Here is a 20961-nt window from a genome sequence, read left to right on the forward strand (position 1 = left end):
ACCTGTTGCCTGGATTCTGTCAGGATCAGGGAAGAGGTATAATGATGAAGAGCCTAATCACTGTTTGTAAAATTGTCCTGTGGGAAAATGTTTCAGAGGTTTCAAGCAAGAATTAGGAGGTGTGATAGGTATTGGTCATTCCTGGACAAGGGTCATTAAGAATAGCCTGTTTTAGTAAAGTGGACTTTTCATGAGGTAGTGCCATGTACATGGTTTGTGCGTTTTGTGTTTTGGTGAGGGAGTGCTTGGTTCCTGATGGAGTTTACTATAGAGTTTTCAAATTGTATATTATATCATATCATCATATTATATTAAATTTTAATTGGTACTTATTTCTTTAACAATACTGCTTTTGTTTAAGAAGTTAGCTTTGAAAATAATACAGTTCACTGCTAAAAACAGTTTGGAGCTAAAGCCACAGACTCTAAAAATTTAACTAGGATGTCAAATATATGTCAGATTGGGAAAAACTGCTAGTTTTAATTAACTTCATGAGACCCTGTAGTAATAGGGGAAAGAATATGGGCTTTGGAGGCCAGTTTAATCTGGGTTCCAATCTCACCTCCAACGTATACTAGCTATGTGGCCCAATGCAAGTTACCTAACCTCTCTGAGCCTCAATTTCTTCATCTGTAAATGGGAGAAGAACCATCTTCAAGAGTTGTTATGTAAAAACTGAATACTGTACTGTGTTTAATTCACTTGGCAAGGTGCTTTGCACATAGTAGGCCTCCAGTTCCTTCTCTTTCCCCACAGTCATCATCATGCCCCTTGCTCTGCCCCTAAACTCTGAATTATTGTCAACTATGTTAAAATCTTAGGATTTAGATAGCCATGGTCATAGCTCCAGCTTTCCCTTTTATGAGCAGTTTTTCTTAAGACCTCCTTCGTAGATCTGATTATTTCATTTAAGTATGGTGATCACATTTGTAATCACAGGATGATTAAGGATGAAATATGAAGTCATATTTAGGACTACTTTGGGGGATAAAGAGAGAAAAATAATTAAATTTGTTATAACTGGCCAGTGAGGTGTTTCACTGACATTTATTTTTTCCTATTCTAAACTTTTGTCATGGTAGGAATTGGTTCAATTCATGAAGTGTTTATTTGGTACAAGGCAGTGCAGTACATAGCATTGTAATGTGAAGTGTCTAAAGATATAACATCCTGAATCCCATCCCAGCCCCATGGGTTTACATTCACGTGGGCTAGATAGACATACACAGAAACTGCTATTATACGGATCACAAGACCATCAACAATGGGGTGGTTGTGGTGGTGGTTTAGGGATGGATCTAGTAAGGCCTTGTGAAACAGGTGGAATTCGAGCAGGGCGTTGGAGAGTGGATTATATTTTCACAGACAGATTAAAGGAACATATTTCTGGTGGATGGGGACAATATAAACAAAGGCATGGAGGTGTTCTTGGAGGAAGGAGGAATCTGATATTGCTAGGATATGTCTGTGATGTGAGAATGGGGATATAGTGTGAGATGAGGTATTCATCTAAAGGTAGGCAAGGCCCAGATTGTATGGGGCTTTTAAAGCTAGTTTAAGGGTTTTCAGTGTTGTTCTGTAAATGGGAGCTACTGAAGATTTTTGAGTTCATGAATGACATGACCAGACCTATGCTGGCGATAATGGATGGCAGTGTATAGGATAGATTGGAGATGGGGAGAGACTGAGGGTAGGGAATATTAATCAGTGGAAGTAGTAATGAGATTTTTAAACTAGGACAGAAGGGGTAAAAGGTGAAGACTGATGGGAGATACCTTGCAGACTTAAAATAGTTTGGCAACTGATTAGATGTTGGGGAGTAAGAGAAATTAGGAATGTTGTGGTAGGACTTAATTCAATATAACAGATATTTAATGCTTGTCTGCCAATAAAAGGGTCTATGCTAGCCACTGGACAAATATAAATAGATATTTGCAGCATAGGGAGATAGAAAGCTAAAATGACCCCCCCACCACCATAGTGTCTTGAACAAGAGCAAGCCACTCTAAAGATTTCTGGTTATGCTTGGCATGTTTAAAATCTTTACTACTAATGGTGAATGCACTTACTACTAGCTAAAAAGTTTTTCAGTGCTTTTAAAATGGTGCTCAGGCCTGTAATTTTTGCTTTATCAATATTCATCTTAAATAGCAGCCCCCAGTGCAGAGGGCTGTGCTGAAAATAGTGACTGGTGCTTCTTTCTAGAATGTGGAAAAGAGAACAGGGACATCTGTATTTCTTATATACTTTCACCAGGTTTATTTGGACTGGAAAGTGGGGAGTGGCCAACAGGGCCCTGACCCTTCACCACCACTGGTGCCTTCCCAGTTTCTCCAAGACTATCTTCCTTTGAACCAGCCTGGTCTGGAAATATTCAGGTCAGTTCCTTCAGGGCAGGACCTCTATATTTCCCTACCTTGATTATTTCATCAAGAGGTAATCATTACCTCACCATTCCAAAATAAGGCCTGACTTGGTGCCGTTGCTTTCTCAGGCCATATTGTTGTTTCAGTACCACCCCTCTCAGTCTCTCTCATGTATAATTTTGAGAGGGAAGTATAAGATTTTTTCCCTTCTTGTTATTTCTCTCTTGGTGGATGCTGTCATTATCTTTAGCAGCAGTTCTCAGGATCTGGTAAGTACTTCGAATCTTGAAATCTTACATTTTAGTACTTTGTCAGAATTTGCAGTATAATATTTACACATTTATGGTATTTCTAAAGATTATTTACTGTTCTTGATGATAGTAGTTTTTTTTCTTTGTCTATATTGTTTTATTTTGTTTGTTTTTAGGTGGGAAGGGAGTTGAATGGGAGAGAGATTTAGAGCTAAGCTTAAACTGGCTTTTGTAGATAATAGAGATGTTTTCTGAATTGCCCTGGAGGCATTCTATGTAACTGATTTTGCTGCTGGATTTTAACTTATATCTGTACATTTGAAGTAGGTCCTGCTGTGTGTGTGTGTGTGTGTGTGTGTGTGTGTGAGAGAGAGAGAGAGAGAGAGAGATTGAGAGGGAGAGTGTGTTTTGCTTACTCCTTGCTTCATTTCATCAAGTATTTGAGATGGTTTATAGGAAATAAAATCCAATAAAAATCATTTTGATATTCAGGATACAGGAAAACATAAAGTAGAAGGTATATGGAAAGGATGGAGGATGGAGTTGGAGGGCGAACTAGAACACAGGTAAGCAGGTTCTAGAGGTTTGCTACACATTTAAAATATAGTTGAATTGCAAATTTGGCCTTGAATTTCCTTGGGCTGGTAGTTCTCAGTTCTGACTATAGATCAGATATACCTGGGAATTAAAAAAAATTTTTTTCCATGCTAGTGCCTAACACAGAGATTCATATTTAACTATCTGGTGGGTGCCTGGGCATCATTTCCCAGATGATTATGATGTACAGCCAAGGATAAAGAACCATAGCTCTAGGCCAAAGTAAAAAGAGAAATAGTCATATAGTTCTCATTATTCAACAGGAAAAAAGCATATCAGTTCCTAAGCTAGCAATTAGCTCTAAAATAAATTTTCTGTGAATTGTAATGATTTTCTGTATGTTTTATTCTGTTGTTGTTCTAAGATATGACTGGGGCAAAGGAAGTATTTGAACTGTCTTGTATGCTCTTGCTGTGTAGTTTTGAGGAATTTGCTTTTCCATAAGAGAAAAAAAATATAGTGTCCCAGCTGATTTTTGATACAGTTTAGCCTTATAATTTGGAAGCTAAATAATCTGCATACCTTACTTCTAGCTAAGTAAGGGGATAGTGACTCCGTTGTGAATAAAATATCCTATCACATCTCTAACAAAAATTTCAAAGGCGGCAAATAATTATTCTTACTATAGGACCTGTCTCTCTCTCCTATAAAGTGGTTGGGGACAGACTTTAAGAGGAAATAGTAATTTTAACACCCAGTGTAAATTTTTTTACCCAAAAAGACATTGGACTCCATTCCATCTTAAATGTATCGCTTAACTTAAGGGAGAAATAAATGACATTTATTGAGCATGTATTATCTTTTCAGTTTTATTCACTCTTCAAAACAGTTTGGTGAGAAAAGGTGTATCTTTTTGATACATCTCATCTTTTAGACAGATGAGAAAGACATATAAATCAGTGGAAGGCACAGCTGGAATTTGAACGTAGATCGTTTTAAATTCATGCTTTTTCCTCTATACATTGTTGTCTCCCTTATAAGGACGATATTGAAGATAAGGAGAAGATACAGACAAGTTGTTGACAACCATATCAGATCAGTAAATCAGAGCTGCTGATTCAATAGCTATTTTTACTCAAAATGAAGGTCAATAAAATCCAACAAGGTTTTATGTAGACATAGACAAGTTTATTCTAAATTTCATATGTAAAAGTACAGGACCTAGAATATCTATAACAATATTGAAAAAGAAGACTAAAGTGCAAGAAATCACTCTATATGGGATGGTAATGCAGTAACAAGTAATTAAGGCAGTGTGGTATTGGAAGAATGGACACATAGATCGGTGGAACAGAATAGGGAACCCAGAAACAGATATACACAAATAGGCTCAACTGATTTCTGAGAAAAGTGCAGAAGCAGAGTAAAGGTCTTCAGTTTCCTCATATATAAAATGGAAATTAATGTGTTTATCTCTGATTATTTTAGGAATTAAATAAAATGTTCTTTATGTATAATATTTAACAAGAATAATAAATTTATTGTTTTCAACTCTTGTCTTAACTCTAAGATTTAGGTGTCCTAGACAAAGTACTTCTTTTAGCCAGATAAATAACTCAACGGACAATTTAGACTTATCTCACATTCCCCAAGGTTATATTTTAATGAAATTTCATGGACCTCATATCTCTAAGAAGTTACTACGGTGAGAAGAATTACTGCTAAAGAATGCTATGTGTGTACACATGTCATATATATATGTGCATTCATCTGTACTACACACAATACGTGTATCCTTTGAAAGTAAAATTTCCAAAGCATATGTTGTAGTTCCTATGAGACTGGCCAGATGGCCAGTGCCTTGGCATGGGGAACATTTTGGAGCTATTTAGAACCATTAAAGTCATTAGCTCTGATTTCAACCACACAGAGTAAACATATTCCTGCCTGAACGGTAACCAGGGAAGCTGCTTTACTGTCACTGGACCAAAGTTTTAAAATGTTCCACAGATACCTTCTAATGTATATATAATATTGATATGCTTAGCTCAACTCATAGTAACCTATCATTTGCACAACTACCAGTCCTTTTAAAAGCATGATGATACTTAGATTGGTTTTAATTGGTTCTAAATATTATTTTGCATGCATTAATTAAGCAAATGATCATTAAATGCCTACCTGTGTAAGTTATTGTGTTAGTTACTAGATAGGATTCATTTGGTTATTGCTCCGGGTTTCTACTGTGATAACTGAAAACCAATTAACTGTATATCCATCCATTCTTCATAGTCACAAGGAAATGTCTGAAAGGACAGTATATTATGTCACAAAGACCAACACATTTAGGCTGACAGAAAGCTTTTTAAAATTTTAATTTTTCTGGGGTATTAATGTCTTAATTCCATACTCCTGTGAAATTACTCACAGGTTCACTGATAACTCCTTCCAACTCCTTTGCTTTTTAAAAATATTGATAGTTTTAAAAAATATTAATAGATTTCCTCCTATTCAAATCAGCTATCAAGAGTGGAGCCTCAGTATGTATGGCAATTCTATTTGTCTTATTTTTGCTTTATGTACCTCCACTCCTGGCAGTGGATTATGGCAGTTGAGGAAGATTATTATTTGGGGGCATGTGTCCCTTTTGCTTTTATTTAGTACTCTTCTACAGCCATTTTTGCTACATGGGAAAGGAAATATATTTTCTTAATGAATTGTCTTTGAATTTGGGTCTCTTAGTTATTGATATAGAAATAATGAAGAGTCTACATGTTGGTTTTCTGGGTTAGCAAGTTACCCTTCAAGTTGCTAGTGATGGTTGTGTTTGATCTTGTATATTTCACCTCCAAGTTTCTGAGGTGTATGCTAAAATATGGCAGAGAACATAAATGGCTATTGTAGTAGTAGTAGTAAAATTTTGAAATTAGGTTTATCCTCATTGTTTTCATAATGAGATTATTCAGAAGCTGGGTAGCAAGATAAATAATAGCTTATGTGACCAATTTTAACAGATAATGTAAGCAGTGGCTGGGAAACATGGGCTTGGCTAGATAACATAGGACTGACTTAGGCCCTTTTATTTAAACTTTTGGGCTCTGTGTTGCAGAGAGATTATTAAGAGGGCCATGGCATGACTCTTTTTCTAGAAATAACAACGTCTCTGAAGATACAGAGTGATCCTGAATTAGGGTATTATTTTGAAGACTCATCCCAATTGAATAAATTTAGTAACTTTAGAGTCATTTTTTCTTTTTAATTTGAGAGAAACAGAAATGTCATCATCATTATTTCAGTTTTTACATTTTTAGATTCTTTGTTTTTAAAAAGCAGTGTACTTGACTCTATTTGTTTTAAATCCTTGTAACACTTAGTATGACCCAGTGAAATACTGAAAATGATTTGACTGAATTATGCCAGTTCCAAAAAGTGAACTAAATATTCATTAGTCTCTTATTAGGGCTAACAACTTCTAAAAATCTAACATACTCTTCTTCCTGCCTTAAGGGAGGTGATTATCACAAGTTTCTGTCAATAAAGTTATTGGTTTCAAAAAGCATGGAAAATAAGAATCCATTCTGATGGCCTTTTTTTTTTTTAATTTACAGGGTACAAGGGACATTGGAGTAAAAGTAAATTGAAAATACAGGTGGAGTGGTATGAAATTATGAATATAATCTGGATGAAGCAATATTTGTGTGTACTGCAGCAATTATAATCCCATAGAGTAGATAATTTTAGTTTGTTATTTCTTTGCTAGGCCAATTTGGTACTCTTTTGTGCATTTTTAAAAGTAAATGCTTCTAATTACTAAAAAATTATATAGTTTAGACCAAGGAGTGGTAAACTTTTTCTGTTAAGAGTCAGATAAATATTTTAGAGTTTGTTTGCCTTTTATAATCTCTATTGAATATGTTTTAAACAATCCTTTAAAAATATTAAAAAAAAATTAGCCTATGGGGCCCAGTTTAGACAACTGGCTTTAAAATGTGGTTTGCAAAGTTAAGTTTGTACTTATCTGCTGACAAAATTTAGGGTTATGAACCTTACTGAAAAAAAAAATGAACCTTTGAAATAACTCCCATGCAGTATATGAATTATCAAGAATTTATCATTTTTTTCTGAAAAATATCTTACGAATGACCAAAGCTATGTGTTTTCAAAATGATTTTGAAGAAGTTCAATTTCTGTTGGCTGTTAGAATTTAAAATTCAGTCAGAAATGATAAGCAAAATGACTACTGGAAATACTTCATGAAATTAAGTTTCAAAGTTGCTTTTAAATGTTTCAAGTAAGAAAATTAATAAAAACTAAGGAAAACCTATAGCAGCTACTTATTACTGAAGTTATTTTTACATTTAATTCTTTCAGATTACAAATTCAGTCATTCCATTCCACAAATATTTTTCCAGGATCAATTATATTATAGATAATATGCTAGATATTGGGGTTACAAGAGTCATAAGACATGATCCTTTCCTCAGGGAACTTACAGTGTGATAGAGGAATGCGACAGACACCTAAGTAAGACAGTATTTATGGATAGAAGTCTGTGTGTGGTAAGGTGGAAGGAAAAAAGGGAAGATGTGACATTGAGTCTTGATAAAGGTGAGTTAACATTCAAAAGCACAGGTATTTTAGAGATTAATCCTTTGTCAGTTGCTTTGTTTGCAAATATTTTCTCCCATCTTTAGGGTTGCTTTTTGTATTATTTATGGTTTCCTTTGCTGTGCAAAAACTTTTAAATTTAATAGGTCCCATGTGTTTATTTTCGTTTTTTTTTTCATTACTCTAGGAGGAGGGTCAAAAAAGATCTCGCTGCAATTTATGTCAAAGAGTGTTATGCCTATATTTTCCTCTAAGAGTTCTACAGTGTCTGGCCTTACATTTAGGTCTTTAATCCATTTTGACTTTATTTTATTTTATTTTTTTATGATGTTATCTATAGGTTTTTTTGACATCTTTTTTGGAGTATAATTGCTTTCCAATGGTGTGTTAGTTTCTGCTTTATAACAAAGTGAATCAGTTATACATATACATATGTTCCCATATCTCTTCCCTCTTGCGTAGCCCTCCTCCTACCCTCCCTATCCCACCCCTCTAGCTGGTCACAAAGCACCGAGCTGATCTCCCTGTGCTATGTGGCTGCTTCCCACTAGCTATCTATTTTACGTTTGGTAGTGTATATATGTCCATGCCACTCTCTCACTTTGTCAGAGCTTACCTTCCCCCTCCCCATATCCTCAAGTCCATTCTCTAGTAGGTCTGTGTCTTTATTCCCATCTTACCTCTAGGTTCTTCATGACATTTTTTTTCTCTTAGATTCCATATATATATGTGTTAGCATACGGTATTTGTCTTTCTCTTTCTGACTTCACTCTGTATGACAGACTCTAGGTCCATCCACCTCACTACAAATAACTCAATTTCATCTCTTTTTATGGCTGAGGAATATTCCATTTTATATATGTGCCACATCTTCTTTATCCAGTCATCCAATGATGGACACTTAGGTTGCTTCCATCTCCTGGCTATTGTAAATAGAGCTGCAATGAACATTTTGGTACATAACCCTTTTTGAATTATGTGCCCCTCCCTCACCCCGGCCTGAGTGAGCCAGAGCCCTTGAATCAGCTGCTCCTTTAACCCTGTCCTGTCTGAGCAAAGAACAGATGCCCTCTGGCGACCTACACGCAGAGGCGGGGCCAAATCCAAAGGTGAGCCCCGGGAGCTGAGCGAACAAAGGAAAGAAAGGGAAATATCTCCCAGCAACCTCAGGAGCAGTGGATTAAATCTCCACAATCAACATGATGTAGCCTGCATCTGTGGAATACCTGAATAGGCAACGAAACATCCCAAACTGAGGAGGTGGACTTTGAGAGCAAGATTTATTATTTTTTCCACTTTTCCTCTTTCTGTGAGTGTGTATGTGTATGCTTCTGTTTGAGATTTTGTCTGTATAGCTTTGCTTTCATCATTTGTCCTAGGGTTCTGTCTGTCTGTTTTTTTTTTCCTTACTTTAAAAAAAATTTTTTTTCTTAATAATTATTTTTTTATTTTTTATTTCAATAACTTTATTTTCTTTTATCTTTATTTTCTTTTATTTTATCCTCTTTCTTTCTTTCTTTCTTTCTACTTTTTCTCCCTTTTATTCTGAGCCGTGTGGATGAAAGGCTCTTGGTGCTCCAGCCAGGAGTCAGTGCTGTGCCTCTGAGGTGGGAGAGCCAACTTCAGGACACTGGTCCACAAGAGACCTCCCAGCTCCACGTAATATCAAATGGCGAAAATCTCCCAGATATCTCCATATCAACACCAGCACCCAGCTTCACTCAACGACCAGAAAGCTACAGTGCTGGACACCCTAGCAAACAACTAGCAAGACAGGAACACAACCCCACCCATTAGCAGAGAGGCTGCCTAAAATCATAATAAGGCCACAGATACCCCAAAACACACCAGTAGATGTGGACCTGCCCACCAGAAAGACAAGATCCAGCCTCATCCACCAGAACACAGGCACTAGTCCCCTCCACCAGGAAGCCTACACAACCCACTGAACCAACTTTAGCCACTGGGGACAGACACCAAAAACAACAGGAACTATGAACCTGCAGCCTGCAAAACGGAGACCCCAAACACGGTAGGATAAGCAAAATGAGAAGACAGAAAAACACACAGCAGATGAAAACGCAAGATAAAAACCCACCAGACCTAACAAATGAAGAGGAAATAGGCAGTCTACCTGAAAAATAATTCAGAATAATGATAGTAAAGATGGTCCAAAATCTTGGAAATAGAATAGACAAAATGCAAGAAACATTTAACAAGGACCTAGAAGAACTAAAGAGGAAACAAGCAACGGTGAACAACACAATAAATGAAATTAAAAATACTCTAGAAGGGATCATTAGCAGAATTACTGAGGCAGAAGAATGGATAAGTGACCTGGAAAATAAAATAGTGGAAATAACTACTGCAGAGCAGAAGAAAGAAAAAAGAATGAAAAGAACTGAGGACAGTCTCAGAGACCTCTGGGACAATGTTAAATGTACCAACATTTGAATTATAGGGGTTCCAGAAGAAGAAGAGAAAAAGAAAGGGACTGAGAAAATATTTCAAGAGATTATAGTTGAAAACTTCCCTAATATGGGAAAGGAAATAGTTAATCAAGTCCAGGAAGCACAGAGAGTCCCATATAGGATAAATCCAAGGAGAAACATGCCAAGACACATATTAATCAAACTGTCAAAAATTAAATACAAAGAAAACATATTAAAAGCAGCAAGGGAAAAACAACAAATAACACACAAGGGAATCCCCATAAGGTTAACAGCTGATCTTTCAGCAGAAACTCTGCAAGCCAGAAGGGAGTGGCAGGACATATTTAAAGTGATGAAGGAGAAAAACCTACAGCCAGGATTACTCTACACAGCAAGGATCTCATTCAGATTTGATGGAGAAATGAAAACCTTTACAGAAAAGCAAAAGCTGAGAGAGTTCAGCACCACCAAACCAGCTTTACAACAAATGCTAAAGGAACCTCTCTAGGAAAGAAACACAAGAGAAGAAAAAGACCTACAATAACAAACCCAAAACAATTTAAAAAATGGAATAGGAACGTTTTGAGTTTATTTTTGTGTATGGTGTTAGGGGGTGTTCTAATTTCATTCTTCTACATTTAGCTGTCCAGTTTTCTCAGCACCACCTAATGACGAGGCTGTCTTTTCTCCATTATATTGGGTTGGCCAAAAGTTCCGTTCAGTTTTTTCTGTAAGATGGCTCTAGTAGTGCTTAGTTGTCGTTAACTTCATTCAAAACATTTTTGTTAGATTGCATTGTGACAGCTGTCATAGCATGCATGTAAAAAAAATCTTATCAAAATAGGTGAATTTTTGTGTAGCCATTTTAATATTGAAGATGAAAGGAAAAAAGCAACGTTTTCAGTGTATTATGCTTTATTATTTCAAGAAAGGTAAAAGCGCAACTGAAGTGCAAAAACAGATTTGTGCTGTGATTGATCAAACATGTCAAAACTGGTTTGTGAAGTTTTGTGCTGGAGATTTCTTGCTGGACGATGCTCCACAGTCTGGTAGATCAGTTGAAGTTGATAGCGATCAACTCGAGACATTAATTGAGAACAATCAACATTATGCCATGTGGGAGATATCCAACATACTCAAAATATCCAAATCAAGCACTGAAAATCATTCGCACCAGCTTGGTTATGTGAATCACTTTAATGTTTGGGTTCCACATATGTGAAGCGAAAATAACCTTCTTGACCGTATTTCTGCATGCAATTCTCTACTGAAATGTAACAAGAACGTTCTGTTTTTAAAACAAATTGTGATGGGCCATGAAAAGTGGATACAGTACAATAATGTGGAATGGAAGAGATTGTGGGGCAAGTGAAATGCACCACCACCAACCACACTAAAGGCCAGTCTTCATCCAAAGAAGGTGATGTTGTGTATATGTTGGGATTGGAAGGGAGTCTTCTAATATGAGCTCCTTCCAGAAAACCAAATCATTAATTCCAACAAATGCTGCTCCCAAGTAGACCAACTGAAAGCAGCACCCGACAAAAAGCGTCCAGAATTAGTCAACAGAAAATGCATAATCTTCCATCAGAATAATGCAAGACTGCATGTTTCTTTGATGACCAGGCAAAATCTGTTACAGCTTGGCTGGGAAGTTCTGATTCATCTGTCATATTCATCAGATATTGCACCTTCAGATTTATTTCAGTCTTTACAAAATCCTCTTAATGGAAAAAATTTCAATTCCCTGGAAGACTGTAAAAGGCACCTGGAAGAGTTCTTTTGCTCAAAAAAATAAAAAGTTTTGGGAATATGGAATTATGAAATTGCCTGAAAAATGGAAGAAGGTAGTGGAAGAAAATGGTGAATATGTTGTCCAATAAAGTTCTTGGTGAAAATAAAAAATGTGTCTTTTATTTTTACTTTAAAACTGAAGGAACTTTTTGGCCAACCCAATATATTTTTGCCTCCTTTGTCATAGATAAGGGGACCATAGGTGTGTGGATTTATCTCTGTGCTTTCTATCCTGTTCCATTGATCTATATTTCTGTTTTTGTGCCGGTACCATGCTGTCTTGATTACTGTAGGTTTGTAGTATAGTCTGAAGTCAGGGAGCCTGATTCCTCCAGCTCCATTTTTCTTTCTCAAGATTGCTTTGGCTATTCAGGGTCTTTTGTGTTTCCATACAAATGGTAAATTTTTTTTCTAGTTCTGTGAAAAATGCCATTGGTAATTTGATAGGGATTGCTTTGAATCTCCAAAATATACAAGCAGCTCATGCAGCTCAATAACAAAAAAGCAAACAACTCAATCAAAAAATGGTAGAATACCCAAATAGACACTTCTCCAAAGAAGACATATAGATGGCCAACAAACATATGAAAAGATGCTCAACATCACTAATGATTAGAGAAATGCAAATCAAAACTACAGTGAGGTATCACCTCACACTGGTCAGAATGGCCATCATCAAAATCTACAAACAGTAAATGCTGGAGAGGGTGTGGAGAAAAGGGAATCCTCTTAAACTGTTTGTGGGAATGTAAATTGATACAGCCACTATGGAAAACAGTATGGAGGTTCCTTAAAATACTAAAAATAAAACTACTGTATGACCCAGTAGTCCCACTACTGGGCATATACCCTGAGAAAATCATAATTCAAAAAGAGTCATGTACCACAATGTTCCTTGCAGCTCTATTTACAATAGCCAGGACATGGAAGCAACCTAAGTGTCCATTGATAGATGAATGGATAAAGAAGTTGTGGCACATATATACAATGGAATATTACTCAGCCATAAAAAGAAACGAAATTGAGTTATATGTAGTGAGGTGGATGGACCTAGGGACTGTCATACAGAGTGAAGTAAGTCAGAAAGAGAAGAAACAAATACTGTATGCTAACACATATATATGGAATCTAAAAAAAAAAGTGATTCTGAAGAACCTAGGGACAGGACAGGAATAAAGACAGATATAGAGAATGGACTTGAGGACACGGGGAGGGGGAAGGGTAAGCTAGAATGAAGTGAGAGAATGGCATGGACATATATACACTACCAAATGTAAAATAGATAGATAGTGAGAAGCAGCCACATAGCACAGGGAGATCAGCTCGGTTATTTGTGTCTACCTAGAGGGGTGGGATAAGGAGTGTGGGAGGGAGATGCAAGAGGGAGGAGATATGGGGATATATGTATATGTATAGCTGATTCACTTTGTTATACAGCAGAAACTAACACGCCATTGTAAAGCAATTATACTCTAATAAAGATGTTAAAAAAAGACACATGCACCCCAGTGTTCATAGCAGCACTATTTACAATAGTCAGGATGTGGAAGCAACCTAAATGTCCATCAACAGAGGAATGGATAAATAATATGTGGTACATATACACAATGGAATATTACTCAGCCATTAAAAGGAACGAAATTGGGTCATTTGTAGAGATGTGGATGGACCTAGAGAGTGTCATACAGAGTGAAGTAAGTCAGAAAGAGAAAACAAAAAACAAATATTGTATATTAACGCATATATGTGGAATCTAGAAAATGGTAAAGATGACCTTATTTGCCAGGCAGAAATAGGGACACAGAGGATAAATGTATGGATAGCAAGGGGGAAAGGGATGGAGTGGGAAGAATTGGGATATTGGGATTGACACATATACACTATTGATACTATAAATAAAATAGACAACTGAAGGGAACATACTGTATAGCACAGGGAACTGTACTTAATTCACTGTGGTGTCCTAAATGGGAGGGAAATCCAGAAAGATGGGGATATATGCGTATGTATGGCTGATTCATTTTGCTCTGCAGTAGAAATTAACACAACATTGTAAAGCAACTATACTCCAATAAAAATTAATTTAAAAAATAACGTTATTGTCAACAATACGAAAGAAAAAAGCACAGGTAACCTGAAATGGTAAATACTTCAATGATCATTCATATTTAAATTTGGACTCTGTTATTATGCTTTGATTTGAACATGGATGTGTTTTATCAGCTATTTTACTTTATAGCAGAGTCTCATATTTGTTTTTAAATACCTGACTAACCGAATAGCTCAGAGGTGGTTCTCTTTTTCCCAACCCGAGACTCTCTTTTAAAAAGATAACTCTTTCAGAGGAATTCCTGTGCTGTCCAGTGTGTGACCTACTAGCACGTGGACTTGAGGATATGGGGAAGGGGAAGGGTAAGCTGTGACAAAGTGAGAGAGTGGCATGGGCATATATATACTACCAAACGTAAAATAGATAGCTAGTGGGAAGCAGCCGCATAGCGCAGGGAGATCAGCTAGGTGGTTTGTGACCACCTAGAGGGGTGGGATAGGGAGGGTGGGAGGGAGACGCAAGAGGGAGGGGATATGGGGATATATGTATACTTATAGCCGATTCATTTTCTTGTGCAGCAGAAACTAACCCACCATTGTAAAGCAATTATACGTCAATAAAGATGTTAAAAAAAAAAAAAAAAAAGACTCCACTCTTCCTATCCCTGGTCAGGGAACTAAGATCTCACAAGCCGTGTGGTGCAGGCAAAAAAAAACCCCAAATAATAACTCTTTCAGATCGATTTGAAACACAATTGCCCTTTCTTAAATCTTCCCTGAAACAGTGACAGTGGTTAGGTGGGTATGTTTGAAAGGACTAACCTATTGGGATAAAAACAACAGGAATATTGTATAATTAGAAAACCATAAAGATCAAAGCAAATCATTTTAATGAATATTGCAGGTGCTATCAAATCATCTATAAGTAGTCTGTTGATTGTAGAATTCAATCTAAAATATTAAAAATATAAAAAGTCTACTGGGGAAATGGCCATAACTATTAATAAACCTTTGAAAATATTTAGTAGTTTAAAACTCAGGATACAAATTAAACCTTCTATGTGGAAAGCAAAACAAAAAGACTTATTTTTGGAAATGCCCAACTAAAAGACTGTTAGTGAAATTGATAAAGTGTGTTATAGTAAAAATATGCAAAGATAACTTCTCACTTCACTCCAATTTGTGATTCTTAAAGTAAGGCATCTATGCATGAATGTATGTACCTTTATGGGTTGATTTGGAAGATTGTTTTCAAGTTGACCAAAAATGATTCTATCATTATTTAAGAGTAATGTTCCCACGATAGAATGTCAAAACTAAATCTATTAAATCAGTAGCATATGATGATGTAGCAGTAAGTTTTGACTCACAGATATATTATTTTGCACACAGGTAGCATTATGCACCTTTGGTGAATTATTAACTAAAATGTTTCATATACTTTTTTCCTGTATTTTCTTTTTGGCAAGAAAGCATTCACACATCAGGTATTTATTGAGCACATGTCAGACACTGTGCCAGCTGCTTTAAGAACATTATATTAATCCTGAAAACAAAATGGGGGTTATCATGATAATATGTTTTGTTGTTGCACAGTGAGGTAAATGTGGGTGTTTGGAAGCTGGATCTGATGTTTCCAGGTAACCTCAGGATTCTCTTGGAACAAATGTTCCTAAGGAACTGTTGGGCATTTGGTCTAGTTCTGTTGACCAAACAGGGAAAGGGAACTGTGGATTTGAGTAGATGGACACAATATGCTAGGAGAATAGATGAATTCTAAACAAGACATGGTAGGGGGATACCAGTAAGATTGGAGGTAACTAAGGTAAGGGGATCTCAGTACTCAGTGAGTAGTCTGGAGCACTGATGATATATCCAACAGTCTGTTTGATTTCCTGCAGTGGCTAGACTTTGGGAAATGTGGACTAAGGGATTATTTTCCCAGGCGTAAGGGGTCTGTATGGATATTAAGAGAGACATTATAACAACATAACTCTAGTGAAAGAACTATGCCAAGAAAAGTCAGCCATTTTAATATAAAGGGGAGTAAGGGTGCCTCATTGGCCTTGGTTATTGAAAGAATCCCAAGCTGAACAGATTAATCAGATGGCCAAGAATTGGGGCCAGAGGCTTATTCCCAGCAGAGTTAAAGCAAGATCTATGGTTTTCATAGAATTACCACCAACAGAGGATGCCCACTGTATGTAGTAGGGCACAGAGCATTAAGAAACCTGTAGCCACAAGGAAGAGTCCCAAAAGTTCAGTTCTCCAGTCCTTCAAAATTAGGGGACCAAAGGGCCAGGGTCACTTTTTCTGAACTGTCATTCTAGGTGTAAACCCATTCATGAAAATTTTCACTCTTTGAAAATGTGTCTAATATAAGAAGGAGTATAAGGAGAGTGGTAGGTTGATGCATCACCAGATATTACATGATGAAGGAGATATCACAACTCTATGGTGACCACAATTAGAACAAGGGTAATGAGAGAAATTTCATTTCTGGGGATCATGGAGAGTACTGGCCTGGTCCAGAGTCTTGGAAGAGCCATCTATATCAGGTGTCATCTGTTTCACTTCTGGGTCAATTTCAGCTTTAGGTCTCCAACTGTTTCAGAGGCCCACTCAGGTGGAAACACCTTTTTAAAATGTGAAAAATGAATCCAAAAATCAGTGCTTTTAAGTTTAGCAGCATAGGGGTTGGTTAAAAGTATTATGATAGGGTCCCTTCCATCTGGGCCGTAAGGAGTCCTTTAAAAGATGTCTTTTCCAATAAACATAGTCCCCTGGTTGTAAATTGTGGTGGTCTATACCTTTGTCCCCTGGGAGCACAGTGTGAAAAGATTTTTCAACCAGGTGCTCATTTTTCTTTAGAGCTGTAATGAGACTTTAACAATAATGTAAAAGGTCTCCCTCGACTAGAAGTGGCTCATACAGTCCTGAGTCGTGAATCATGGGCCTTCCAGTGATTATTTCAAATGGTGACAGTTTCTGTTTTCCAAAGGGTATAGATCTTCAGTTTAATAGAACTATGGGTAGCAATTTAAGCCAACGAAGGCTGAAGGCCTTAGAGAGTTTTGCCAATTGAGTTTTGATTATGCCATTGGTCTTTCTACTAGACCAGAAGATTGAAGATGATAGGCACAGTGGAAATGTAATACAGGCCAGATCACAAACAGCATTTAGAATTTGTCCAGTGAAGTGGGTACCTTTATCTTTATGTAATTCCAAGGGCATTCCCCAAGTAGGAATAGTCCTTTCCAACAGTATTTTGTCTACTGCAAGGGCATTTGCTCGTTTGTAAGGAAATGCTTCTAACCAATGGGAATACATGCAGACCATCACCAGAACATATCTGTATCCTTGAGAGTGAGGCAGCTGGATAGAATCCAGTTGCCAGACAGCAAAGGAACAAGGAGGCAAAGGAAAGTGGCCTTGAGAAGTATGAGTAGGTTTTACTTAGGACAGATCTGACACCTCTGACATATTTTGGTTGCTACTGTGGGAAAAGGTTTCAAAAAGTATTGTTTTCCCCAGGCTTTCATTTTATCAGTTCCCCAATGAGTCATTTCATATGTTAATCTTAACATGGTTTCTTGAGTGACTTCAGAAAGAGCAGGGCAACCATTTGGCCCATACCAAAGCCCAGTATGTTGATCAAATGTGCATCCTTCAGAAACTCACCTCTGTTCCTTAGCTGTAGCATGCAATTGCCCTCTCTGATAATACCCTTTCAATCTTGGTGTCCTTCCAAGTAGTAGGTAACATGGTGTAAATAGAATGACCAACAGGAGGAGGTTCCTTTATGGAGCCTGAATCTTGTAATGCTGCCACCTTAGTGGCTCTATCTGCTCATTAGTCCCCTTTCCTTCCTCAGTGTTGTCTTTGGGACATGCTAGGACCATTATTATTGTCAGTTGTTGTGAGCAAGATTGCATCCTGTAAGGCCTTAATAAAGGGGCCACTTCAAATTTAATTCCCCCCTGAGGTCAGGAGACCTCTGTTTCCAAAGCATTCCAAAGTCATGAGCTACTCTAAAAGCATACCTGCTTTCTGTGTAAATGTTAGTGTGTTTGCCAGAGCCCAGAGTACAGGCATGAGTGAGTGCTTATAGTTCAGCTTGTTGGGCTGAAGAAGTAAAGGGCCAAGCATTGGATTCTATTAAAGTGAAGGGAATAGTGATAGCATACCCAGTTTTCAGATGCCCATCATCATTTCGTAAGTAGAGGTCATCGGAAAACTAAGAAGCATCGGAGTTGTCTAAAGGTGTTTCTTGTAAATCTGGATGTGGACTAGTCAAAAGATCAGTTGTGGTTATGCAGTCATGTGGGGTCTCATCTCTTGGTGATGGTAAGAGAATAGCAGTATTTAGGGAGTTACAGTGAGACAAAGTGACATTTGGAGAGGAAAGCAATAAGATTTCATAAGATGTAAGTCAGCTAGCAGATTGTGTTGTGTATAGTGTGAGTTACTGAGTATCTCAACAGAGTGAGAGACAAACACTTGTAAAGAAGACCCTATAACTGTCTGTTCTGTAGTCTGCAGAAGGGCAGCAGTGGCTGCTGTTGCTCAAAGGCAAGGTGGAAGTCCTTGAGTTAAGGGTTCCAACTGTTGGCTATGATAGCCGATAGGCATGCTTTTGTCTCCGTGCAGCTGAACGAGCACTCCAAGGGTATTTCCATTAACTTCATAGTATAAAGGGAAGAGAATAATTAGGATTTCCTAAAGCAGGGGCTGTGGCCAACTGAGTTTTTAAAGTTTTAAAAGCTGACTCAGCCTCATGATTCTAAACAAGAGGATTGTGTCTCTTGTCCTTTAAAAGGGAATAAAAGGGTTTTGCATAAAAGGAGAAATTGGGGACCCAACTCCTATAATAGCCTGCTAGCCCGGAAAAGCCTCTCAACTGGCATTTGGTGACAGGAAGGGGAAACTGTGATATGCCTTGGATGTGTGTAGTATCCAGCATTAGCCTTTGAGGGGTAAACAAATGACTCAAGCATCCTACCTTGGTTTTGCTGACTTAAAGAAAAACACACAACATAAGAGTTGTGAGTTGAAGTTTTATTCAAGGACCTTAATGAACACCTTTTTATATGCCCAGGAGACAGCCTCTCCATAGGTCTGAGGGAACTGCTCCACGGAGGTAGGGGAGAAGCCAGTATATATATGATTTTTTAGCTGGAGAATATGTGCAGGCAAGCATAATGCATCTTCCTTAAAGATTACTGCTAGTCACGAAGAACAGATATCTCAAGTTATGATTTCAGTGCTTTTCTATGTATGGGAAGATGCAAGAATCTGGGTTCATTAAAATTCTTCCTGAGATATATATCTAACTATTTAAGGGGCCTGCTTGTCCAAAGCACAGAGCATCCTGTTATTGTCTTAATTTCCTCTCAGACCGTGCTGTTGGTCAGTGACTGCAGTGGGTTGTGACTTAATCCTTGTAGAACTGGGTGGTGAGCAGAAACACTCTTTGCTCTTCTTTGTTTATATCTCGAACAAATTGGAACTTAGCCCTTGAGACCTTATGTTCTTTATGTGCTAGCTGAGTGAGGAGCTGTAGGCTATCCTTGAGGCTTGCTTTCTCAATGGGGGGAGCATAACAAAAGGTCATCACCATATTGGAGTAAAGTAGAGCCTTGGGAAAAATATAAATTGGCCAAGTCTTGTCTCAGGATCTGTGAAAAATAAGTACGGCTGTCTGTGTAGCTCTGAGGCATAACGGTCCAAGTAAATTGATGTCCTTCCCACATAAAGGCAAACAGGTACTGACTATCTGGGTGGAAAGGAATGCTGAAGAAAGCACTACATAAATCTCTGACTGTAAAGAACTGTGTGTTTAGAGGGATTAACTTGAGAATGGTATGAGGGTTGGGGACCACAGGGTGACACGGTATGACTGTATTGTTTATAGCTTGAAGATCTTGAACAAAATGCCAACCTTGACCATGAGGCTTGCATACGGGAAGAATTGGTGTGTTGCAGGTACTGGGGCATGGGCTCATTAGGCCCTTCTGGAGGTGTGCCTCTACATTGAGATAAATTCCTTCCAGGACCTCAAGCCTGAGAGGGTGTCATCCGAGGTGAGGCAAAGTTTTATTAGGGTCTACCTGGATCTTAATTGGTGGTGCTGAATGAATGCATCCTATGTTATTTAAAGAGGTGGGCCATAGATAGGAAGAACAGAATTTAGCAAATCCTTGTGATTGGGAGTTGACAAGACAGGAGCAAGGAGGGGATCTCAATATTAGGACTAGAGTTAGAAGTAGATCTTGAGGAGTCAAGGATATGTAAGTGTATTTCCCCTTTTGGGAAAGAGGAAATATTAGGTTTTAATTTTTCCAGGAGGTCTCAGCCCAAAAGGTGTACATGAGCAGAAGGAGCAAGAAGGAACTGGTGAGTTCCCTAAAGAGAGCTTATCTTGAAAGACAAGGGGGCCACCATTTGTACTTTTTCTGTACTCTGAAGAAGGGGGGCCTTGAGGCTGGTGGGATTCAAGACAGACAAAGTTGCTCCTGTGTCCATAAGAACAGTAATAGCCGTGGCTCCTATAAAAAGGTCCAGTTCTCCCAATGGGAGTACTGGGAAGACCCCGACACTTTCCTCAGAGCATCCCTATTCATGAGTCTACAAAAAGGAGGCACTTCTCAAATTTCTCAGAAAGTTCATGAAAAAAGTCAGAGCAAGGGGTCTCGGGCTGCTAATAGGACCTTCTTTTTAACTTTAGGCAATTCTTCCAGTGGCCAGTCTACTTACAATAGTGGTGGGCACTTGGCTCCTGGAAGTGGCCCTTATGGGAACTCTGGTCTTTCCATTGAGGTGGTCACTGAGCAGCAGCAGCCAGTTGATGCAGTTGCAAATTCATGATTTTAGTGGTCTTACATTTTTTTGTACATTTGATTGTTAGATAGCTGATTAGCCAAA

The 20961-nt window shown here is 37.8% G+C and overlaps 1 protein-coding gene across 5 annotated transcripts in view; it reads left to right on the plus strand.

Annotated features, from left to right (window-relative positions):
• Positions 1-20961, plus strand: part of RPS6KA6 (ribosomal protein S6 kinase A6) — a 166706-nt gene that overhangs the window by 3308 nt on the left and 142437 nt on the right. The gene's annotated exons all lie outside the window — the stretch shown is intronic.

The sequence above is a fragment of the Pseudorca crassidens genome, chromosome X (assembly GCF_039906515.1).
Source record: "Pseudorca crassidens isolate mPseCra1 chromosome X, mPseCra1.hap1, whole genome shotgun sequence".
Taxonomy (NCBI): domain Eukaryota; kingdom Metazoa; phylum Chordata; class Mammalia; order Artiodactyla; family Delphinidae; genus Pseudorca; species Pseudorca crassidens.